Below are 18,192 nucleotides of genomic sequence, written 5' to 3' on the forward strand. Positions count from 1 at the left end.
GACGTGAATACTAATCATTAATGTTTTCCTAATGTTCACAATTTTACAATATTACAAAGATTTTTTCCCCATCTTCTAAATACACACACTAATCAAATGGCAATATGCAAGGTACATCCTTGAATGACACCCAAATCTTATAGAGCAACTTTAGATAATGGAATGAGACCCGGAGATAACTTGATTATTATGCCAAGAAATCGAGAGAACAAAACATTTGCAACACTCCACGTTGATGCAAGTTTTGCAATGTGATTCGCATGTTGATCAAGGAATTCCGTGGCTTCACCGGATTCTTCTTCTTGTAAAATATGAGTAGGGTAGCGTGGTCTAAAATTTGCTTCCCATCTGAATACACATACTTCCAAGTACCTCAAGGTGCAGAAAATGCACCAATCCTTCAAAGAGTAATCGACAAAACAGTTTTGAGCACATGCACAAAAGAAACCGGTTGGCTAGAAAAAGAAAAGATGACATACTTCTAAGATATGAAAGTGATGTCGAACCCCGAACAAAGCAGGGACGGAAGAGATAGATCTGCTCACCTAATCCATCACACAATAATTTATGTCTATATTACAATGTTATTTTAGAACATTTGCTCGACGGGATAAATTCACCGCTTTTTATGCCTTTGAAATGCATTCAAGACTGGTAAGGACAATACTGTATGTATATAACAGATAACTAAATCTATCTAGATGTAATTAAAAATACAAATAACATGCTTGTGAACAACAGATCAAGAAGAGCTGCTACACACAGTACTATCAGTAACGATTAAAGAGTCCCACTACTTCGTTAAGAATCGTAACATTTCCATCAAAGATCGACGTCCACAATAACAGAATCCCTCCTTGATATCTCCGTAGAGCATCTTCTCACCATGCCATGATGTCCTCTAAAAGCCTCATTATTGCTCTCCTTAGAGGTCTTACTCCATAGCTTTCGGGTTGTATCCTTCATCAACAACTCGCTCTCTAAATCTCTCAGAACCTGAAGCTCTATTTCCTTGGCCTTTAGCCTCTCAAATACCTCCTTCAACATTATATCTCCGCAATATCCTTGACTTCCAACTTCGTTAACTACCGGTAGACAATCACCTCGCCTAACCTGTTCAGAACTCGGTCTAAAGTATCGCTTCAATTCCTTGGTAACTGTGCTCTTTATCCGGTTGTAAATTTGTCCTTCTCATCATAGTCGAGATCGAATCCAATACGACAACCTCCTTTTTTCAATTACACCGCTACCAACATTGGAGGTCATTATCGCAGGCGTATTTTTAAAATCAACAGTCATCCCTTGCTATCTATCAACCTCCCATCTTCCGAATCCAAACATCATATTGAAGACATCGGGGTGAGCCTTCTCTATCTCACAAAGAGGACCACAGTATAGGGCTAGCGGCGAACAACTTCAGTAAGTTGACTGATAAACATAAAAAATGATAGTTTACCTATGAAATGAACGATAAAACTCAAAACATAAGTAAACTAAAACTTTCTACGAGTCTATATTTATCAAGGTTTCTACTCTCTTTCTATTGAACAGATATAGTAGAGTAACAAGTTCGTTCCACTCCTAGTTCTTTAGCATGTGATGTTTTCTAGTTAACTAATCGGTCTTAAGTCTAATGAGAGTTTTACTTGGGGGATTATACTACGATGCAACTACCCACAAGATACAAACTATAATTGATTCACTACGGAAATACTACGTTGATTCTATAATAAGGAATTATGGGAATTGATTCCACCTTAACTCAACTTAACTCACTAACGATGAATCATCGTAATCCGAATTGAATTGCTACGCAGAACAATTGGTTCTTCCTAATCCCTAATTACACATGACATTTCTACCAATTCATAACTAGCATGTGAACGATTAAACCCATTCTCATGGCAAATTAATCGTTTCTAGAAAGGAATAGAAATTACGAATTTACTTTACGATAATCGAATCAAGCTTTCATCAAGGCTTCTCAACCCCCTCTAATGGAGGTTTAGCCGAGAATCATTCCGCAATAATTTCCATATGAATCTAAACTAAACATAATATCAAGATTCGAAATTTACTAATCTAAATTAAACAATAATTAAAATCTAATTAACAACTAAGAAATGGTAACCAACAATAATTAAAACTAGATCTAATAGATTGAAATAACAAAAATCGAAATGACAAGAATAATAACTATTTTATTTATCTAATGAATGATATTCAATGATTCAAGAAATTAATCTAAAACAAGAAATGAAATTCTAAAACTAAGTTCTAAAACTCATTAATGGAGGCTAACTAATCTAATTCTAATCTAGGTCTAACTATCTACCTTTAACAAGAGCTAAGCTTTTGTTTTTATACTTTCAGATCCAAAAATCGTGCATGGGCTTGGAGCCATATTTTGGGCCAGAGAATTAGGCCCAAAACCCAATTTCTTTAGTCCAAAATGGGCTCTTCAGCTGCAGTTGGCTTTGACATATGTTTCGTCCACTTCTGCTCCTCTGATTAGGTCAAGGCTTGGACCATTGGAAAGCTCTTTCCGAGCCGGTCATTTTGACATAAGGTAGGCCCAATTCCGAGGTCTGAGTCCAAAGATATGGTCTTCGGAAGTTCTGTTGACTTTGTGTGTTGTTTCTGCCCGCGTTGACTTTGACTTTTCAGCTTTGACCGGGCTTTAGAAAGGCTTTGTCTTCTTGAATCTTGGCCTTTAATCACAGAGCTCCTTAGCAACCAACCATTGCTCTTTTATCTCGCTAAAGTGGCACATTTCTGCACATAATGGACTTTGAAGCCTGAAATGCATAAAAACACGTAATCAGTATTAACTCTTACTTATTATTCACATAATTGGTCTAAAAGTATGATTATTAAGGGGTTAAAACTACAGTTTTGGGCTCTTATCAACCACCCCCAAACAGCATTTTGCTTGTCCTCAAGCAAATATGAGAAATTAGCATAAGTGACCAAAATGGAGTTCTATCTACTCTCATTTCATTTGAAAGTGCATTGCATTGACCATATACGACAAGGCCTTAAACCACTAGGAATTCCCTAGTGGACGAAGTTATAGCCTCGTGAGAGTTTTCCAGTGAAGGTACTCACAAACTTCATCTATACTACAAATCCACTAAGAAAGAAAACTATTGTTTCTTTATTCATGCTCCAAATTATCTATACATCTCACTAGCTATGAACAAGAATAACTAAGTCAAAACCTAAGCTAATATATGCATAATAATCAATCATCTACAATAAACATATATACAATGAGTAATACTATGAAATGCAATAGCGGTCCATTTCTCGAAACTTCGAAATAAATAGCGTCCTTAAGTAGGTTCTCACAATAATAGTCAAGATACAACACTTTCGATTTTTCCACTCAAGTTTATTTACTCTAAGTACAAGCTTGTGGGCACACTTTTACCTTACAATCTTCAATGACACACAAGGAAGCCGAGTCGATCAAACACATCCGCCACTTACTATCACACTAACATATTCCTAATTGAGCTAGAGGTCTTTTATTAGGTGTTTCGGGAATTAGGAGATGGTTTAAGAAGGAAGAAAATAGATATTCAAAAAGGACAAGTCTGAGATAATAGAGTCTTCATATTATGTAACTAGAGAAAACCTTGTTATTTACTTTTGTTTCTACACTTTGTTTCCATCCTTAGCCATATTTTTTTTCTTTTTCTTTGGCTTTTGACTCCTTTTATTCTATTTTTTTTGGAGTTTTTATTTTATTTCTATTTTTATTTTTCTTTTCTTTGGATGAAAATTTCTTTTCTTTATTTTCTGAAGCAACTAACTAATTTTTGTTTACATAGGTTTTTCTCTTCTTCTTTCTTCCTCATTCTATTCTCAGACTTATTCTAAATTGGGTAGGTTGATTTTTTTTTTTTTTTTTTTTTTTTTTGTTTTTGGAGGGTAAAAGGATTTGTGGTTTATGAAAAGGCTTAGAAGGCTTAGACTAGCGAAAAATAATTCATAGGTTTGAATTTCTGGCTATATCGATCCAAAGAGGGCCTAAATTCTCGCTTAGGATATGGTTTAGTGATCAAGCAAATGGACTTGTGATTTCTCTATCCGGATTTTACTTCTCCCTTGTGTCATTTCTCAAATGTTTCACTCTTATAAGACTTTAGGCTATATTCTCACCGGGATTTGTAGAATAAGTACTCTAGCCTAGATTTTGAAACTTCATCGCTAACAATCATAGATACTCATGTAATATATTTATAGATAGATGCAAAGATTATTACCTACATATTAACCTAAGTTTCTAAAAATTATTCTAATGCAAAAGTTACATTGAGACTTCTAGATTGTTAAGAGCATAGAGAAAGAAAACAATACCAATATTCCTAAGTGTATAGCATAACGTATTTATTTATATTTTTTTGAATTTTTGAAATTTTAACTAGAAAACAAGTGCATATTATACATATCTATATCCTAATAGATGCCTTAATTACACGTTTCTATGCCCACCCCCAAACAAGAAGCATGCTTTGTCCTCAAAGCATTTAAATAAAGAGGGTATAAAAAATACCATGGAAACGCTGGCGAAAATTCTAGAACATCCGCAAAAACAAGGTTAAAACATACTAATATAAAAAAGACGAACTCTATAAGAGTTCCACCCATTATGGGGTTAACAAAATTAAATTGCTTGGGACATAAGCGGACACTAAATGGAGTTAAAACTTTACCTTATCTCCCTGACATGCATATTATCTACCCAATAGCACCATGGGTCTTGTATTTCAAATGGGCATGGCAAGTCCAAGAACAAATGCTAGCAAGAACCATAAGCGGTTCCCCAACTATGTGTGTGATCACCTCATGAGACCAAGCACCATAAGTAGTGCTTTGGAACAAATCTTCAAAGATTGTTCCGGTATTATTGTAGGAGATGTCATCTCAAACTACGCCCGAACAAATTTAAAATGACACAGGAACAACCCAGCGAGAAAAACCGGAAATTTCCCGGTCTATCGAAGTCGTAGCAGTGGCTTTCGGGGGTTTTTTTGACTTACGGTGTTTTTAGGCCAACTTCAACTTAGTACGCAGTGCCGCAAGCTAGCTAAATTCAGAAAAATGTGTAGGCGCAGTCGCTCTTACTTGGGGTGTCGGTTGCTCCGAGGTGCGATGGTTGAAAATCGGGCGACGAACAACGGAAACGGGAGTGAAAGGTGAGTGATGGAAGTTAGGTGTAGTGTGGGTTGTCAGTTAAAACATACTAATATAAAAACTGACGCAACTCTATAAGAGTTCCACCCATTATGGGGTTAACAAAATTAAATTGCTTGGGACATAAGCAGACACTAAATGGAGTTAAAAACTTACCTTATCTCCCGGACATGCATATTATCTACCCAATAGCACCATGGGTCTTGTATTTCAAATTTGGCAAGTCCAAGAACAAATGCTAGCAAGAACCATAAAAGCGGTTCCCAACCTATGTGTGTGATCACCTCGCGAGACCAAGCACCATAAGTAGTGCTTTGAACAAATCTTGAAAGATTGTTCGGTATTATTGTAGGAGATGTCATCTCGAAACTTCACGCCCTGGAGCAATACCAAATGACACAGGAACAACCCGCGAAGAAAACCGGAAATTTCTGGTCTATCAAGTCGAGGCGCGGGTTTTTTTCGGGGGTTTTTTTTGACTTACAGTGTTTTGGCGCGGCCAACTTAATTTAAAGCGCCAGCGGCTGCTAAATTCAGAAAAATGTGTAGAGCAGTCGCTTCTACTTGGGTGTCGGTCTTCTCAGGTGTCGATGGTTGAAAATTGAGGCGAACAACGGGAAACGTGGGAGTGAAAGGTGAGTGATGGAAGTTAGGTGTAGTGTGGGTTGTCAGTTAAAACATACTAATATAAAAACTGACGCAACTCTATAAGAGTTCCACCCATTATGGGGTTAACAAAATTAAATTGCTTGGGACATAAGCGGACACTAAATGGAGTTAAAAACTTACCTTATCTCCGGACATGCATATTATCTACCCAATAGCACCATGGGTCTTGTATTTCAAATGGGCATGGCAAGTCCAAGAACAAATGCTAGCAAGAACCATAAGCGGTTCCCAACCTATGTGTGTGATCACCTCGGCGAGACCAAGCACCATAAGTAGTGCTTTGGAACAAATCTTCAAAGATTGTTCGGTATTATTGTAGGAGATGTCATCTCGAAACTACGCCTCTGGAACACCGCAAATGACACAGGAACAACCCGCAGAAAACGGAAATTTCCGGTCTACCGAAGTCGCAGCGAGCCTTCGGGGGTTTTTTTTTTACGGTGTTTTTTGCCGAGGCGCCACTAACTTCAATTACAGTGCGCCGCGATTAATAAATTCAGAAAAAATGTGTAGAGGCGCAGTCGCGCTCTACTTGGGGTGTCTTATTTCCGGAGGTCTTTGATGGTTGAAAATTGGGGACGAACAACGGAAACGTGGGGGTGAAAGGTGAGTGATGGGAAGTTAGGTGTAGTGTGGGTTGTCGGTTAAAACATACTAATATAAAAGCGGCCGCTAACTCTATAAGAGTTCCACCCATTATGGGGTTAACAAAATTAAATTGCTTTGGGACATAAGCGGACACTAAATGGAGTTAAAACTTACCTTATCTCCGGACATGCATATTATCTACCCAATAGCACCATGGGTCTTGTATTTCAAATGGGCATGGCAAGTCCAAGAACAAATGCTAGCAAGAACCATAAGCGGTTCCCAACCTATGTGTGTGATCACCTCGAGACCAAGCACCATAAGTAGTGCTTTGGAACAAATCTTCGAAAAGATTGTTCCGTATTATTATCAGGAGATGTCATCTCGAAACTACGCCTGGAATTTACCGAAATGACACAGGAACAACCCGCTAAAACTGGAAATTTCCCGGTCTACATCGAAGTCGGGCCGCCATCCGGGGGTTTTTTTGACTTACGGTGTTTTGGCGGTAGCGCTTTCGACTTAAACTTAGGGCAATGTGCGCGCTTGCTAAGTTTATTCAAAAAAATGTAGAGGCGCAGTGCGCTCTACTTGAATGTCGGTGCGCTCCGAGGTGCTGATGGTTGAAAATTGAGACGAACAACGGGAAACGTGGGAGTGAAAGGTGAGTGATGGAAGTTAGGTGTAGTGTGGGTTGTCAGTTAAAACATACTAATATAAAAACTGACGCAACTCTATAAGAGTTCCACCCATTATGGGGTTAACAAAATTAAATTGCTTGGGACATAAGCAGACACTAAATGGAGTTAAAAACTTACCTTATCTCCCGGACATGCATATTATCTACCCAATAGCACCATGGGTCTTGTATTTCAGCGGGCATGGCAAGTCCAAGAACAAATGCTAGCAAGAACCATAAGCGGTTCCCAACCTATGTGTGTGATCACCTCGCGAGACCAAGCACCATAAGTAGTGCTTTGGAACAAATCTTCGAAAGATTGTTCCGGTATTATTGTAGGAGATGTCATCTCGAAACTACGCTCTGGAACAGCTGCAAATGACCTGGGAACAACCCGCGAAAACCGGAAATTTCCTGGTCTACCGAAGTCGGTAGTGCTTCGGGGGTTTTTTTTGACTACGGTGTTTTTAGCGGTGGCGCTTCAACTTGGGCAGCGCCTTGATGCTAAATTCAGAAAAAATGTGTAGCGAGTGCGCTCTACTTGGGTAATCGGTTATTTCCGAGTGTTTGATGGTTGAAAATTGAGACGAAACAACGCGGAAACGTGGGAGTGAAAGGTGAGTGATGGAAGTTAGGTGTAGTGTGGGTTGTCAGTTAAAACATACTAATATAAAAACTGACGCAACTCTATAAGAGTTCCACCCATTATGGGGTTAACAAAATTAAATTGCTTGGGACATAAGCAGACACTAAATGGAGTTAAAAACTTACCTTATCTCCCGGACATGCATATTATCTACCCAATAGCACCATGGGTCTTGTATTTCAGATGGGCATGGCAAGTCCAAGAACAAATGCTAGCAAGAACCATAAGCGGTTCCCAACCTATGTGTGTGATCACCTCGCGAGACCAAGCACCATAAGTAGTGCTTTGGAACAAATCTTCGAAAGATTGTTCCGGTATTATTGTAGGAGATGTCATCTCGAAACTACGCCCGAATAAATACCAAATGACACGGGAACAACCCGCCAAACTGAAATTTCCGTCTATCAAGTCGGTAGCGAGGTGCTTCGGGGTTTTTTTTTTTGACTTACGGTGTTTTGGCGGCGCTCAACTTAGGCACAGGTGTCTTTAAAAGCTAAATTCAGAAAAATGTGTAGAGCAGTGCGCTCTACTTGGGTGTCGGTCGCGCTCGAGGTGTCGATGGTTGAAAATTGAGACGAACAACGGAAACGTGGGAGTGAAAGGTGAGTGATGGAAGTTAGGTGTAATGTGGGTTGTCGGTTAAAACATACTAATATAAAACCGAATTTGACTCTATAAGAGTTCCACCCATTATGGGGTTAACAAAATTAAATTGCTTGGGACATAGCGGACACTAAATGGAGTTAAAACTTACCTTATCTCCCGGACATGCATATTATCTACCCAATAGCACCATGGGTCTTGTATTTCAAATGGGCATGGCAAGTCCAAGAACAAATGCTAGCAAGAACCATAAAAGCGGTTCCCAACCTATGTGTGTGATCACCTCGCTGAGACCAAGCACCATAAGTAGTGCTTTGGAACAAATCTTCAAAGATTGTTCCGGTATTATTGTAGGAGATGTCATCTCGAAACTACGCCCGGAACAAAAGCAAATGACACAGGAACAACCCGCGAGAAAACTGGAAATTTCCTGGTCTATCGAAGTCGGCGCAGGTGCGCCTTCGGGGGTTTTTTGACTTACAGTTGTTTTGGCTTACGCTTCAACGACGCAGGTACTGATTACTAAATTCAGAAAAAAATTCAGAAAAGTGCGCTCTACTTGGGTGTCGGTCGCTCCGGTGTCGGATGGTTGAAAATTGGGGCGAACAACGGAAACGTGGGAGTGAAAGGTGAAAGTGATGGAAGTTAGGTGTAGTGTGGGTTGTCGGTTAAAACATACTAATATAAAACCGACGAACTCTATAAGAGTTCCACCCATTATGGGGTTAACAAAATTAAATTGCTTGGGACATAAGCAGACACTAAATGGAGTTAAAAACTACCTTATCTCCCCGGACATGCATATTATCTACCCAATAGCACCATGGGTCTTGTATTTCAGCGGGCATGGCAAGTCCAAGAACAAATGCTAGCAAGAACCATAAGCGGTTCCCAACCTATGTGTGTGATCACCTCGCGAGACCAAGCACCATAAGTAGTGCTTTGGAACAAATCTTCAAAGATTGTTCCGTATTATTGTAGGAGATGTCATCTCAAACTACGCCTGAAGCACCTGCAAATGACACAGGAACAACCCGCTGAAAACTGAAATTTCCCCGGTCTATCAAGTCGGCGCGCGCTTTTTTTTTTTTTGACTTACGGTGTTTTGGCCGGCGCTCCAACTTAGACTAACTTGGGCGCGGTGCTAAATTCAGAAAAAATGTGTATGGCGCAGTGCTTCTACTTGGGGTCGGTCGGTCGGTCGAGGTGGCGATGGTTGAAAATTGAGATCAACAACGGAAACGTGGGAGTGAAAGGTGAGTGATGGAAGTTAGGTGTAGTGTGGGTTGTCGGTTAAAACATACTAATATAAAACCGACGCTTACTTCTATAAGAGTTCCACCCATTATGGGGTTAACAAAATTAAATTGCTTGGGACATAAGCGGACACTAAATGGAGTTAAAACTTACCTTATCTCCCGGACATGCATATTATCTACCCAATAGCACCATGGGTCTTGTATTTCAAATGCATGGCAAGTCCAAGAACAAATGCTAGCAAGAACCATAAGCGGTTCCCAACCTATGTGTGTGATCACCTCATGAGACCAAGCACCATAAGTAGTGCTTTGGAACAAATCTTGAAAGATTGTTCCCGGGTATTATTGTAGGAGATGTCATCTCAAAACTACGCCCTGGAACAAATTGCAAATGACACAGGAACAACCCGCGAAAACGGAAATTTCCCCGGTCTATCAAAGTCGTAGTGCGTGCTTCGGGGTTTTTTTTTTTGACTTACAGTGTTTTTGGCCTTGGCGCTTCAACTTGGGCACAGTGGCGCGATGCTAAATTCAGAAAAATGTGTAGAAAGCGCGCTCTACTTGGGTGTCGGTCATTCGAGGTGGCGATGGTTGAAAATTGAGACGAACAACGGGAAACGTGGGAGTGAAAGGTGAGTGATGGAAGTTAGGTATAGTGTGGGTTGTGAGTGTAGAATGAATGAAGTTTATATAGGTTTTAAGTTGCTAAAACGAATCGAAGTTGCCAAAAAGCTTTTCCGCAATTTTCGAAATACTAAAATTTCGAACCAAAACTAAAACAACTCATATTCTTGATTCTAAAACAACCCTAATATCTTTTAGGTTGAATTTAGGATAGAACCTACCTATTTTATCGAGATTTCATCCTACCATGATATTTATTCATAGATATGCCTATTCGGCAATATTCTCACCCTGACTCCGAAATAACTTCTAAAAAAAGGAGGTCATATAAAAAATCATCTTTGGACTACATAATACCACCCCCAAACAATTTGGGAAAGTGGGATCAACATTAAACAACCACGCACAATGAAAATAACCACATTATATTAATATTGTCATTCAAACAACATTTCACTACAAAAGTCAAAATTAACTACGGAATTTAACAACGTAACATCCTATCTACTAAATATAATAAAAAACAACATCAAAACAACAAACAAGAAGAAATCTACTTCAAGGGAGCGAGGTGGGGGTAAGAGTGATCAAGAATGTAAAAACCAACACCCCACCCCCAAACAAAATTTTGAAAACAGGTTTGTAAAAATTTGTTTTAAAACGTGGGTCTTTTAAAGTCAGATTCCCGAGACTTGCTAGATTACTATTTTTATAGCTTTAAACTTTTTTACTTTTTATGAATTAGGTTTAATATAAAGGAAAATAATAAGCAGTAAAGACATAATTCACACCATAGAGAAACATGACTCAAAAACCAAGAAAACATGCAAGAGTGGAAAACGTGAATTATGTGAAACGTGGACTTAGGATCCGGTACTTACAACCACACACTCCATAGGGAGGGCCCGGTTACCTGAATGGTGCATTCACCAATATATGGAAATGAAAGAAAATGCACCAAACACAAAAATTGAGTCGTTTATAGTCAGATACTCGAGACTTTATCTAAACATATGTATGAATATGCAGTTTATCATATATCAACAACCGAAATAGTTGTGGATCGTTCCATAAATAAATATCACAGAAAACATATCCAAACACAATCAAGCACCAAGATTTCCTACGACGCAGCCTAGTGGAATGAAAGCGAAGTCGGATAGACCTATAACATAACCGAGCATGCACCTTATGTTTCATCTTTGAACGAGAGGGTGTCCTAGTGAATAAGTGTGGAAAAGTGAATGGTTGTAGAAGATATGGTGGATTGGGATAAGTTTTAGAGGGAAAACATGGAAAAAATGAGGATGTGGGTTTAGCACAAAACTCATTCATGGTGTAGTTAGGGACTGTCTCAAGTCTGAAAATGAAGGTGTCAAGTGGTTTATCCTTGGGAAGTATTTGTTTACTAGGTGGATTTAAAAATCATGAAGCACGGAGAAACTAAATGATCGAAAGTGCAAACTCGAGGTTCCTTTGAAAAGGTGGAGGGTGGGGAATATTGGTGATGGAAGGTGAATAATTCTCAGCTAGAGCTTTCAAGTCCATATCATCAGAAATCTTGATATATGCAAGACATTCCTCAATAGGTGGGTCAAAAGGATTACCGGATAGATTGAAAAATTCATCTTCCGTCATAGCATCAAGGGATGAATGGTTGTTGGCAAGGGGGGACTCGCGAAATGGTAAAGAAGCGGTGCAAAAGAGTTGCAGGAATTCTTCTTCGATTTCGTCTACTACCAGGGAGTCATTATTAAAGTTGGAATTTCCGAAGGAAAGGAATTTGTTAATCTGTTTCTCCGAAACATGTTTTAAAAGTAATCTTGAGCTAAGCTCTCGATCATGCTAACCTCTCCATTTGTAGATGAATCGGATCGTGTCCTCGTTTTGAAAACATTTACCTCAATGAAAAGACGGCCAAAGGACAAGGACATCGAACCATCGCGGTTTATGAGCGCATTGGCGTGCCCAAGAAGGACCTAAAATGATAGGTACAGAGTCGTTAGTGACTTCGTGGTCGAGGATAACAAAGTCGGTTTGGGTAGTAAAAATTTGGACTTTAACCAAAGACGTTTTCAACCACACCCTTAGGATACTTAATAGACCGTCGGCTAATTGCAATGTCATTTTAGTAGGTTGCATCTCCTCTAGACCTATTTGTTTATACAAATAAAACGGGAGTAAGTTAACACTAGCCCCCCGTGTCTAGTAAGCCTTGGTCGTCGTGTGAGAATCTCCTAAGGTGCATTATGCGATGGGGCGACCGGGGGTCCTTGTACTTAACAATTCCATTATTTTCGATAAAGTTGGGACCGCTCAGTTAGAAAAGGCGTCTTTAGGTATGTTGGTCTTACGCCTAGTAGTGCACAACTCCTTAAGAAACTTAAGCGTGGTTAGGTAGCTTTTTATAGCTTCCGAGAAAAGGAAGGTTTATCGTTAGATTTTGAAAACGTTCCTAATCTCCTCAAAGTTAGTATCCCCGGTTAGCATGGCTAATTTCTCGAGGAAACGGTGGTTCGCTCTATATTTAGCGTATGGCTCGACTTGATGTGTAACCTTGGCTTTTTGTTTCTTAGGTTGTGGTTTAAACGGTACCTCTACGGTGGTAGGTTCTTCGGTTTCTATTTCGTATCTAGTTCGATATCCGGTGTAGGGAGTATCTTGATGGGGTAACTATAGGCATAGTTACTTTGTTATCAACCACTCTTCCGAGCGGAGTGGTGATGGCATTTAGCTTCACCTACGGTTGTAGTTTCCGCATTACTAGTATTACCGCTTACCTCAAAAAGCCGTGTTTGCTATTCTAGGGTTGGGTATCGCCAGTCGAAACACTTTTTGGTTGGGCTTTCTCTTGGGCTAACTTGTTGGTTTAAATTATTAACGGATTGTAGAATGTGTTGGTTAGATTGAGCCATGGTTTGGAAAAGTTGTTGGCTCACTTTTATGAAGGTGTCAAGACGATCCGGTTGTGTGGGTGTAGTAGTCACGGGTGGTGTGACTGGAACTATCTCGCGTTGATTATTTATGGGCGGATTGTGATAGTTATTATTTACTGAACGATACGCCTCTATTAGTATTATAATTATTATAACTACATTGACCTTGTGCTTGACCTTGTCGAGGTTACGCTTGGTTGTTATAATTATTATAATTACCCTGATCCTGTCCTTGTTGTGGTGGAGCTTGGTTATAACTATGCGTTGGCCTAACATATTGATTATTGTACCACAGAGGTGTGACTTGTTGGTTATTTCTCCAACCGAAGTTGGGATTTTGTCTCCGCGGGCGTTAGGTTCACTATTAATGGAACAAGAATGTTCATAGGCTATATGACCGATTGGGAGTCGGGATGCTTTCGGGACTCAACAAAAACTACATGGATTTGAATTTACATTCATGACGGGGATAGGCTTTTGTTGTACAGAAATGGCCTCTACCTTTTTGTGAGGGATTCATTAGATCGAGTTTTAAGCTCGGGGATCTGATTTAACCTCAAACATATTGGTAGCCTTAACACTGGTTGAAGAACTACTAGCGGGCGAGTAATCGTCACTACCCCCATTATTATTACGCTTTAGTCCGATCTTCCAAAATTTATATGCCTCTGGGACTCCTTTACTTAGGAAACTACCCCATTCATTATGTCTAGGACTTCTTTATGGTGGTGTAGAAGTCCTTTGAAAAAGACACGAACTAACGTGTCTTTTGCTAGGTGATGATGGTGGACACTCTATAAGGAGATCGGTGAAACGATTCCAAGCCTCAAAATGATTCATGAGGATTACGGCCGAAAGAAGTGAATCTTGGAAAGCATTTCATCCGCCTTTTAGGGTGGGTAAAATGTTCCATAAACAAATGAACAAGTTTGGCCCACGAGTCCACGAGAATTAGCGCTTTAGGCGCTAACCAAGACGCCTTTATCGCCTAAGGTGAAAGGGAATACCCTCAATTTAATTTGTTCCGCACCAACCGTAGGATGGTGGAATGTTGTAAGGACTTGTTCAATCCTACGCATGTGCTGATAAGGTTTTTCATGATCTAAACCATGAAAAACGGGTAACAAATTAAATATATTTGGGGGATCGAAATCCCCACCGGGGTCTGCTAGAACGATGCAAGATTTAGGGCTATCGCCAAGGCTTTATAAAAGTCGAGAGAGGAGTCTCTCTTTCTTCAGCCATAATATCAGGTGGTGTGTGTGAAATAGTAGCTAGAGGTGTAGTGGGTGGGAAATTAGATAGACTTGTTTGTTGACGTTGCCGTGTAATTACGTTAGTTGTTTTTCTTCGACCAGACCTTAATCTCATGCAAGACTAAGTCGAACTTAACTAAACATGCAACACTCCAAACAATTCTGATATATTAGTAGAAACCTCTAACTGGAGATGCGAGGTGTGGAAGAAAGGAATACCTGATTGCGTCCTTGCTTCGCTTATGAATAGCGTCTTGTTTACGCGTGTTCAGTGTATATAACAAGTTAAAACACTGAAAAACTTGAAAAATCGGGTTCAAACAAACCTGTGGAAATTCGCAAATTTCAAGCAAGGGGCTGCGTGCTTCGCTTTGAAGGCGTGGTCGCGCTCCGTGTAACTTCAAGTTACAGTGTTTTAGGGCGGGTCGTGCTCAAGGTTCCAGGCGTTTGAAGCGGTGCTTCGCTTTGAAGCGCCGTCGCTCCGTGTAATTTTTTTAGAACTTTTCAATCTTTGGAACGGACAACCACAGTATGAATCAAACAAGGGTGGGTGGGTTTAATGGGACTTAAAAATGACTAATTATACTATGAAAACAATGCTAAAGTTAAACTAAGATGGCAGCGGCGCCATTTGATAAACATAAAAAATGATAGTTTACCTACGAAATGAACGATGAAACTCAAAACGTAAGTAAACTAAAACTTCCTACGAGTATATTTATCAAGGTTTCTACTCTCTTTCTATTGAACAGATATAGTGGAGTAACAAGTTCATTCCACTCCTAGTTCTTTAGCATGTGATGTTTTCTAGTTAACTAATCGGTCTTAAGTCTAATGAGAGTTTTATGAGGGGGAATTATACTACGATGCAACTACCCACAAGATACAAACTATAATTGATTCACTACGGAAATACTACGTTGATTCTATAATAAGGAATTATGGGGAATTGATTCCACCTTAACTCAACTTAACTCACTAACGACGAATCATCGTAATCCGAATTGAATTGCTACGCAGAACAATTGGTTCTTCCTAATCCCTAATTACACATGACATTTCTACCAATTCATAACTAGCATGTGAACGATTAAACCCATTCTCATGGCGAATTAATCGTTTCTAGAGTGGAATAGGAATTACAACGACTCTACGATAATTGGAATCAAGCTTTCATCAAGGCTTCTCAACCCCCTCTAATGGAGGTTTAGCCGAGAATCATTCCACAATCATTTCCATATGAATCTAAACTAAACATAATATCAAGATTCGAAATTTACTAATCTAAATTAAACAATAATTAAAATCTAATTAACAACTAAGAAATGGTAACCAACAATAATTAAAACTAGATCTAATAGATTGAAATAACAAAAATCGAAATGACAAGAATAATAACTATTTTATTTATCTAATGAATGATATTCAATGATTCAAGAAATTAATCTAAAACAAGAAATGAAATTCTAAAACTAAGTTCTAAAACTCATTAATGGAGGCTAACTAATCTAATTCTAATCTAGGTCTAACTATCTACCTTTAACAAGAGCTAAGCTTTTGTTTTTATACTTTCATATCCAAAAATCATGCATGGGCTTGGAGCCATATTTTGGGCCAGAGAATCAGGCCCAAAACCCAATTTCTTTAGTCCAAAATAGGCTCTTCAGCTGCAGTTGGCTTTGACAGATGTTTCATCCACTTCTGCTCCTCTGATTGGGTCAAGGCTTGGACCATTGGAAAGCTCTTTCCGATCCGGTCGTTTTGACATAAGGTAGGCCCAATTCCGAGGTCTGAGTCCAATGATATGGTCTTCCGAAGTTCTCCTGACTTTGTGTGTTGTTTTACGCCCGCGTTGACTTTGACTTTTTAGCTTTGACCGGGCTTTAGAAAGGCTTTGTCTTCTTGAATCTTGGCCTTTAATCACAGAGCTCCTTAGCAACCAACCATTGCTCTTTTATCTCGCTAAAGTGGCACATTTCTGCACATAATGGACTTTGAAGCCTGAAATGCATAAAAACACATAATCAGTATTAACTCTTACTTATTATTCACATAATTGGTCTAAAAGTATGATTATTAAGGGGTTAAAACTACAGTTTTGGGCTCTTATCATTGACCACCCTCAGTGTAGCCGACATAACCAGGTGGTGAACCAATCACCTTGGACACAGTATGCCTCTCCATAAACTCACTCATATCAAGCCGGATCATGGCTTCCTCAGAACCAAAGTAATAGGTATTAATTGAAAATGGGAAAGAAATGAATTCTTATTGAAATGTAGTAAATGCCTCCTTGAAAGCCATGTAAATGAGCATATTATCAATAAAAGGTTACAGGCATTACCGTTGATATCATATACAACACGGGCTCGGCGGATGGCACGGCTAATAGCTTTGACAGCTTCATCCTGACCAATGATTCTTTGGTGGAGTTTGTCTTCCATCTTGAGGAGTTTATCAGACTCATCACTTGATACTTTGTCAACTAGGATTCCAATCCCTGAAGACACAATATGCTATATGTCAACTTCTGTCACGACAGGACCTGAATCACTTGCCTCACTCTCTGCCTTGGTTTTCTCTTTACCTTTGTCAATTAAACTTGGGATCTGAGCCAATTGGATCACCATGAATAAAAATATAATTGGTTTAGAAAGACCAATTATTCACACAGTACTATTGTATTCCCTTCATTTAATCCATGGTAATATCCTCAAAATGTAAACCTAATACAATGATTATAAGACAAAAAATATTAAAGTAGAACAACCATAAACATCAAATAAGCATTTAATCAAACAGCTCGTGATTACCAACATAAATTCTCAAAAAACCATATACAGAAGGCTACTCAACAATTTGGTGTGTGGAAATTTATTTTTGCTTAAAGTGAACAGTAAAAGTTAAACTGGTGATTACAAAAAAGAAATCTAGCCTGCTGACATAGAAATCCAACGAAAGTAGACATCAACATATAAAAGAAAATGACAAACTGTGAATGGTTCCCAAGGTCATAATAACTTTGGTAAAACTAAAATAAAGATAACAAACAACAAAGTCTTGATCAATTACCTGAGCTCTAGAATCAAACGGTTTCAAACCAAGTCAGTGCTTATAAACCCATGAGTAAAACTCATTTGCTCTCCTACAATCGCTGGCTGGAGATGGAAAACTCATGCTAATCCAACTCTGACAGGATTCCAAACAGGAACTATATATGAGAAACAGTATACGCTCACACATTAAAATACACTTGGAGACAGGGTATCAATGTTGAAGATTCAGAACTGAAGTTTTTTTAAATGAGATTTGTGTTCATGTCACCGGTTCATAACAAACAAACATATAATAAATCACAAAGCTAGAATATATATAAGAAGAAATGGGCGATAGGAAGTACTTGAATAATGTTTTCTATAGCTTTGCTTTGTTGTGCGTCAGTCGTGCTAAATTCTTGATTTTAAAGTCTAACCATCCTATTGAAAGCAATGTACCAGCATGGAACATCACTGAAAATCTACATAAAAGCAAACACAATTAGTAATTATTTCAAATAGATCAAATTTAATATCCAATCCGATAAAGAAAAAAGTAGACAAAGATTGCACACAACCTGTTACATGAAAAACACATGATATCTTTTGTTCTTTGAACGTGTCATACAAACACCGACCTCAGAAACTTTGAAAAACAAAAATAGCAACCATGTCACTTGCAAAACTATCAGTTC

At 38.9% G+C, this 18,192-nt stretch overlaps 1 pseudogene; it reads right to left on the reverse strand.

The window, feature by feature from the left end:
• Window positions 1-770: 770 nt before the first annotated feature.
• LOC147522488 (ATP-dependent Clp protease ATP-binding subunit ClpA homolog CD4A, chloroplastic pseudogene) lies at window positions 771-17,092 on the reverse strand (annotated as a pseudogene).
• Window positions 17,093-18,192: the final 1,100 nt, after the last annotated feature.

This window comes from Coptis chinensis, chromosome 1, assembly GCF_015680905.1.
Source record: "Coptis chinensis isolate HL-2020 chromosome 1, ASM1568090v1, whole genome shotgun sequence".
Taxonomy (NCBI): domain Eukaryota; kingdom Viridiplantae; phylum Streptophyta; class Magnoliopsida; order Ranunculales; family Ranunculaceae; genus Coptis; species Coptis chinensis.